The 7,850-nt window shown below is 40.5% G+C and overlaps 1 long non-coding RNA gene across 1 annotated transcript; it reads right to left on the minus strand.

Annotated features, from left to right (window-relative positions):
• Positions 1-4,005: 4,005 nt before the first annotated feature.
• LOC107596750 (uncharacterized) lies at positions 4,006-5,873 on the minus strand. The gene is made up of 3 exons (XR_001610397.1): positions 5,658-5,873; positions 5,002-5,095; positions 4,006-4,916 (listed from the first exon to the last, which is right to left on the minus strand). It is a non-coding gene; the product is annotated as an uncharacterized lncRNA (long non-coding RNA).
• Positions 5,874-7,850: the final 1,977 nt, after the last annotated feature.

Consider the following 7,850-nt stretch of genomic DNA (forward strand, 5'->3'; position numbering starts at 1 on the left):
AGTGGTTGCTAGGGTGTTCTGTGTGGTTGCTTGGTGTTTGGTAGGGTAACATAGATGGTTGCTAGGTGTTTACTATGGCAGGGGTTTTCAAAATTTTTAGGAGTGACTTTTTTGTTTATTAAATAGTTTATTTTATATTGACAAGATCCATATATCTAACGTTCTGTCATGTCACTCTAGATTGCGCAGTCCGATAGGTCTAACTCAATCTGACATAATGACATCACATGGCGCAGCTGATTTTTTTTTTTTTGTATCAGCAGCCAATGAGCTCTCAACTTAACATTCAAATGCTTGGCTAGTGCTTGCTGTAACAGTTGCAGCGTGCTTCAGAAACCCTCCACCTTACCCAGCTCCACCTGTATAGATTGATGGATTCATGTATGCTATATGGGGGTTATTTCGTTTATGTTCAGAATCAGAAACAGAAAGAGCTTTATTGCCAAGTATGTTTGCACACACAAAGAATTTGTTATAGTGTCACAAGCTTCCAGTACACGGAGACAACAACAACACAGATAATAAAAATGAGATGTGAATAAAATACACATGCATAAATACAAACCACAAAAAAATAATAAATTGTATGTACGGTGTGGTATAGATGGAATAGGATGTACTAGGGTTTAGGGTGATAAATAATTATAAGGTTATTGCACATACTGTACTTTAATTGCACAATGGGAGAACATTAACTGTTCATGAGGTAGATTGCATGGGGAAAGAAACTGTTCTTGTGCCTGGCGGTGCAGTCGTTGGTGTAGAGGGAGAAGAGCAGTGGGGAGAGGATGCAACCCTGAGGAGTGCCAGTGCTGGTGGTGTGGTTGTTGGATGTGAATTTACCAGATCTCACTAGCTGTTGCCTATCTGTCAGAAAGCTGATGATCCATTGACAGATAGAGCTAGGGACAGAGAGCTGGGTTAGTTTGGTCTGGAGGAGTGTTGGGATGATGGTGTTGAAAGCGGAGTTAAAGTCCACAAACAGGATCCTCACATAAGTCCCTGTTTTGTCCAGATGTTGCAGGATGAAGTGCAGTCCCATATTGACTGCATCATCCACGGACCTGTTTGCTCGGTTAGCAAACTGCAGGGGGTCTAGTAAGGAAAAATCCTTATTTGTCTGGGAGAGCAGAAGAAGTTTGTCCGTTTTGTTGGGTAGAGAGCGGAGGTTCGCCATATAGATGCTCAGCAACGGCGTTCTGAATCCACGCTTCCTGAGCTTCACGAGCACGCTGGCTCTCTTCCCCCATCTGCGCGTCCTGAACCGTTTGATCAGCGCAGCAGCTCCGCCGACTACAACGTTCAGCAAAACGTCCGAATAAACGAAATCCGGTAGAAGATTGTGTGGTGTGTTCTGCCGAATGTTCAGCAGCTCATCCCTGGTAAAACTGATCGTGTTTGAGAAACAAAAAACAGGAAAAACGAACAAAAACAGTACAAACACTGGAGAGCCAAACACTGAGGCTGCCGTCTGCGGCGCCATTGTATGTCATCCTGTTATATGTGCAGCAGCAGTATTTCTTACATGCTCACAGCAGCATGTTGTGGATGAATTGGCAGAAATAAGTCTTAGTACTTGCTCTGCCGCAGCAGCAGCATAGCAGGTCTATTCCACCAAGACCAAAAACATTAACACTGTCATCTACATTACCATGATAAATCTTCCGAGAGTTGTCATGATAGAAATAAATATAATATTGTGGCATGATGCAGGGCAGGCAGCAGAGTGAGGACAGTTAAAGCGAATCTTAATGAATGCAAAATTGGACTACCGTTGCAAAATGTTTCTTAGTTTGCGGGTTTAAGCAATCTCCCTGGAACGCAATTTCAATGGAGGGGGAAATGGGGAGAGGGGAAAACCGTGTTTATATTTCTCTCATGACAACTCTCTGAATATTTTAGCATGGTAATGGACATGACAATGTTAATGTATTTGGTCTTGGCGGAATAGATCTGCTATGCTGTTGTTTTTGTAGATTATTGCTGCTGCTGCAAAGCAAATACAGGAACTTGCTACTGCCAATACATATGCCGATACGTTGCTGTGAGTATTTAAGACATACTGCTGCTGCACAAATAACATAGAAAATAACCCTTAGCAGATCTATACAGGTGGAGCTGGGGAAGGTGGAGGGTTTCAGAGTAACTCTGAAAGTGTGCTGCAAAATGTTGTAGTGGATGCTAACCAGCCATTTAAATGCAAAGCAGCAAGCTTATTGGTTGTATATGCAACATGAACCAATCAGCTTGTTCCAAGTAGTTTAACGCTGTCATTAAAATTTTTTAATTAAAATCATAAACGACCCATCAGCCTGCGCCATCTAGAGTTTCATGACAGAACTTGGCTTTTTTTTTGTTATTGAAGTTACGATACACTACGCTAAGGTATGCTAATGTACTTATAGATAGTTGTTAAGTGTATGCTAAGGTGTTGTAGATAGTTGCGAAATATTTGCTAGATTGTTCTGTATGGTTGCTAGGGCTAGTTGTTTGCTTGAGTATTCTATGCTGTTGCTAGGGTGTTTTTAATGGTTGCTAAGTGTTTGCTATGGTTTTGTAACTAGTAATAATTGTTTTCTAGAATGTTCTGGATGGTTGTTGGGGTCTAGGTGTTTGCTAGAGTATTCTACATGGTTGCTGGGTGTTTGCTACAGTGTTCTGGTTAATTATAGGTGTTTGCAAGGTAGTTGCTAGAGTGGTTGCTTGTTGTTTGGTAGGGTGTTCTGGATGACTCTTCTGGGCTAGGTGGTTGCTAGTTGTTTTACAAGTCAAATGAGCCCACTTGCAAGGTTCTGTGACATTTCAGTACCTATATACTAGGACTTTTTTTGTCAGTTTAATTGTCTACTAGGCAAAAATAAGGCATAAAGGGAATCATTTGCCTCTAAGTTTAATACTGAGGGTCAAGAGTTTTTAAAAAGTACAAGCAAAAGCAATTCCACAGTCAATTGCATAAGCAAAACCAAAAGGTGCCTCCCTTAGCTAGCACCACTAAACTGAGGCAGAAGTAGGAGTGTTACTGCTACTACAATACATTTAAAACTGATGGGACACTTTATTGATACCATGCTCTGTCTAATGATACAATAGTTTGCAAAGTGCCAGGGATAATCATCAATCAGAATGATTAAAGTGCCTTATGCTCAGGCCTCCAGGATACTAAATCCTGACTGTAATGGACCATCCTCATCGCGTTCCCCTTCCCTATTACAAGTGTCATAATATTGAAGAAATAAGTCTTATGGCTAATTTAAAATCATATCTCAATGGAGACTTCCTAAAAGGATTTTACATTAGTGCACTACAAGCACTAAATCTAGGCTTGCTATTCCCATGTGTCCTTCGTGATTGCCGAACACCTCATTAACAAGATGCATCAGCGTGATATTTAAAATAACATCACATCCAGTGAGCAAGAAATAATGTCTGTATTTGGTTTTGGTTTTAATATTTTATTCAACATGTTTCATATAATCAAATCCATGCAAAATCCTAATTTTGAATTACACAAGTTAGTGACTTATTCACCAAACCTACCAATTTAGGTTAAAAATATATATAAATAAAAATTAATTGTAACAGCATACACTGATGTTTATTATCTGTGCTTCATTGTTTGAATCAACCTGTCCTCTGCACAAACATATAATACTATGCATCTTTAAACCAGTGTTGTCAGAGATGAGATCTCACAAGAAAAACAAACTACATGTACCTGCAGTGACTAAACAAAATATCTTCTTTTGTGTTCAGCAGGAGAAAGAAATTTTGATGAATTGCTTGTTCTATTCCTCATTTGTAAGTCACTTTGGATAAAAGCATCTGCTAAATGAATAAATGTAAATGTTATGTAAATTCATGCAGGTTTGGGTGAGTAAATTATGACAGAATTTCATTTTTGGGTGAATTATCCCTTTAAGTTTCATTTTTGACATCTTGATTATTATATTATTTTACAAAAAAATAAATAAATAAATTCACATATATAACTGGACATCTAAATTAATGAGTAAATGTATCATGCACATTTACCAAAGTTGCTCATAATGACAGAACATGGCAACACTGGTTTAAACAAAAGAGTCCCATTCTTTCTTTACAAAGACTTCATTGTTGTAGATGCTAAAACAATTTATTCATTGCTCATGGATTTTACTAGCCGTCAATGTAATGGATTTAATGTTATAAGCAAACTCCATTATTTGATTACAAACTTAAAAAAACTCCAGTTTCTGTAGTACATTACAATATAATGTTAGCTTATTAAGACAGAGAAGGCCTTTACATGCAACAGTATAGTGTTAGTGTATAGTATTAGTGTAAGCCTCATAATAATCTGAGTACAAAAGTAGCATTTTGTGGTTCTCTGTTGTCTTTGGAAACCATTGCTTTAGTCAGTCCCAGTCTTTTAAATCAAACAGGTATTTATTAAGGGCCTTCCCAGTGGTCCAGCATCCTAATGCCATGATGACTTTAAGGATCCATCTGAGAAGTCCTTCTGTAGGCATCACGAGGGAACCCAAAGACCCAGATCTGGTCCTTGGGGAAACTAATAAAGGCAGACTGAGGGCAACACTCCCTACTGCCCCTGCTGCATTTTCAGCAAACGCACACACGGTCAGCGAACAGGAGAGGGTGGAAAATGTCAGGCAGCGTGACATAATGACCAACCCATCTGATGATAACCAATCAGAGAGCATTATGAAAAAAGTAGAGCCAATCAGGAGGATACGAGCAGTGACGTGGTCCTCACTTAACCACAAGAAGTCAAAAGTAATAAGAGCAGGACCAAGTGATTCACCTGCCCATTCTAGATCGTTTGTGAGTGATTTGATAGTTTGGTTACTGGGAGAAAAGACTGAAAGGACAGAGGAAAAGCCAATCAGGAGGAAGCCCACTGATGAGGCTCTGTGGTCCTGCGAAAAGAGAAAAAAAAGTCATAACAGTGCATGTGCATCTTACTAACAGTTGCTGCATTCAAGACACTGAATGGATGTTTACCTTGAATAGCCGATAAGCAGCATGCAATGACGAGACAGACAAAATCACACATGACATGGCTGTGGTAAACTCTGTTATACAATCCATCAATGCCCTATGAACAAATAAAACAGCTGTGTAAATCAATGCACTTGTAAGTGTGCACTGCACTACAAACATGATGTTTAAGTATAACATTATTGCAATACAAATGATTGAAATCACAATGAAAACATGAAATAGTTTTGCACTGGCAGATACAAACTCTCACTGGATAATGCAACGAACATGCAGGTATAACAGCTATAATGAAAACGAAAAATGCACCATGTATATAAATATAGTAGGTGACCGTGATTTCACCAAGTACAACATGCTCCTGGATCAATATCCTTGTTGATCCTGGAACAACATTCCAATTAACCAATCAGAATTGAGGGATAACTTTTCAGGTAATATCTGTTTTAGGCTTATGATCAGGGTTTAGTCTATATTTTTGGACAGTAATGTTGATTCAGGATCAACAAAAGATGTTGATCCAGGAACATGTCTTGCTTGGCAAAATCACGGCGACCAAATATAGTAATGCGACTACAAATTAAGCAACTAATACAGTTACCAATGTCTGCATACTGTATTCTAACTGTGGCGAATAGTATTTGTCACACCATACATACCTGAGTAGTGAAGTATTTCATTGTGCAGCGTTTAATAGCAGAGACATGGCAACTGCAAAATGTCAAGCAACTAAATTAGTATTTAAATCAAAGTTGTTGTCATTTTGTTATGAGACAAAACGACAAAAATTGTGCTCAGCATGTGCTCGCTGTTTATCGACAACCCGTCCCGAGCGAGCACAGGAAGTGTGTGCTGTTCTGCGTTCAGCGGGTAGAGAGTGTGTTGCACCCTCTAGCGGAAGAGAAAGGAACAGCACCAGCAGTAACGGGTGCAGCACTCGGTCATTTTCCTCATTAGAGTATCTTCACAACCTGATTTGAATTAATAACTAAGGTGGTCTAAATGTAAAAATATAAATAAATGTCTTCTGTGGAAGACTCAGCACCATAAAATGTTCGTCCAATCATTGCATTTGGACCGCAGTGTTTTTACAAGAGGGAGGAATTTGATGAAATGGGTTCCACACAACGAACATACAGAGTTTCTTCTCGACAGGTAAGCTAAACTTCAAGTTAAAATTATTACTAGAGAGACATAGTCTAGTGGAGAGACATGCCTCCACTTTTATAGATGCAGTGCTATGTTTGTGATGTTTGAGCTGGGAGAAGACTGATGCGTGAAAGGGGCGTTTGCAAAGGTTGAAAACATGCTGTAGGCCTATTTTTGTACTTCCGTTAGGTGATAGTAGTGGCGCAGAAACCTTTAAAGGGGGTCATATGATGCGATTTAAAATTTTCCTTTCTCTTTGGAGTGTTACAAGCTCTTGGTGCATAAAGAAGATCTATAAAGTTGCAAAGACTAAAGTCTCAAATCCAAAGAGATATTCTTTATAAAAGTTAAGACTGGTCCAGGCCCTCCTAAAATGCCTCGTTTAAACACGCCCCCACATGTCTACGTCACTGTGTGGGGAAATTTGCATAACACCGCCCAAATGTTCACGCAAAGAAAGAAGGCGTAACATATATTCTCGCTGTAGTATTGTTGTTGCCGCTGCCATGTTGTGGAGATGCTGTGTGTTTTGTTGTGAAAGCGAAACTACTTTGTTTGGTCTTCCAAAAGAGGACGATATCCGCTTCATCATGCCTAGAGCTGATCTATGCTGGTTGCTGAGGAAATACATCAACTTCGCGCTGTGGATCACCGGATCGGCTTTCACCGTGGACGAAGCGGAGTCCAGCCCGGGGTCGTCACATGTGGTTGCCGCAAGCCCGCCGGACGTTCCTCACTCCAGCCCGCTGTGTGTGACGCCGTGTGACACATTTTAGGGAGGACTGTTTTCTGAACCTGCAGTTCTGCATAGTCTACAATGGGTCTGTGCTCAAAGGCTGTTCTATAAAGTGGGGCAGTTCCAACTTTGCAAGGACAGTCTGGGGCTTCTGACTCACAGCCTGTAAGTAAATTTTTTTTATATTTAAAGAATTTGCCACTGATGATTCAAACGCGAGTTTGAGCCCAAAACAGTTTGATAGAGATAATGAGTACTTTGGTCACGGAGCACATAGTGAAAGAGGTTGGCGAGTCATTTTTTACAATAAAAGTGGATGGAACTCGAGACCCGACAGGAAGAGAGAATATTTCGATAGTTGTGCGTTTTGTGAATGAACTGAATGAGCCAACTGAACGTCTTCTGACAATTGCCACAGCTGACCAGGGAGACGCAGAAACACTGACTGACACGATAATTGAAGAATTAACAAAAGCAGGACTGAGTTCTGGGAAAATCATCAGTCAGGTGTATGACGGCGCCTCCCTGATGTCAGGTAAACATGGAGGGGTGCAAAAACGTCTCCAACAAAAATTGCACCGAGATATGTACCCTATGTCCACTGTTTCAACCACCAATTACATTTGGTGGTCACCCATGCTTTGGCAGCAGAGCAGGCCTTGGTGGACTTTTTCACTATGTGTAACATGCTCTACAAATTCTGCAGAAAGCCTACCGTTGCCATTCTCTACAAGGGAGAGACATTGAAGCGCCTCCTAGACCAACGCTGGACTGGTCATTTTGGCACGGTCTCCGTTATTCTGAGATCATTTGATGACCTATCCACACTGCTCCGAGAAATCAACAGCAGCCCAGCCTATGGCGCAGATGTGCGAGTTGAAGCAGCAGGTTTACTACGGGCCATGTCTGAACCCAGCTTTAGGTTCATTGCAGAGATGGTGCACAAAATCTTATCGTATCTCGACCC

This window comes from Sinocyclocheilus grahami, unplaced genomic scaffold, assembly GCF_001515645.1.
Source record: "Sinocyclocheilus grahami isolate Dianchi unplaced genomic scaffold, SAMN03320097.WGS_v1.1 scaffold222.1, whole genome shotgun sequence".
Lineage (NCBI taxonomy): Eukaryota > Metazoa > Chordata > Actinopteri > Cypriniformes > Cyprinidae > Sinocyclocheilus > Sinocyclocheilus grahami.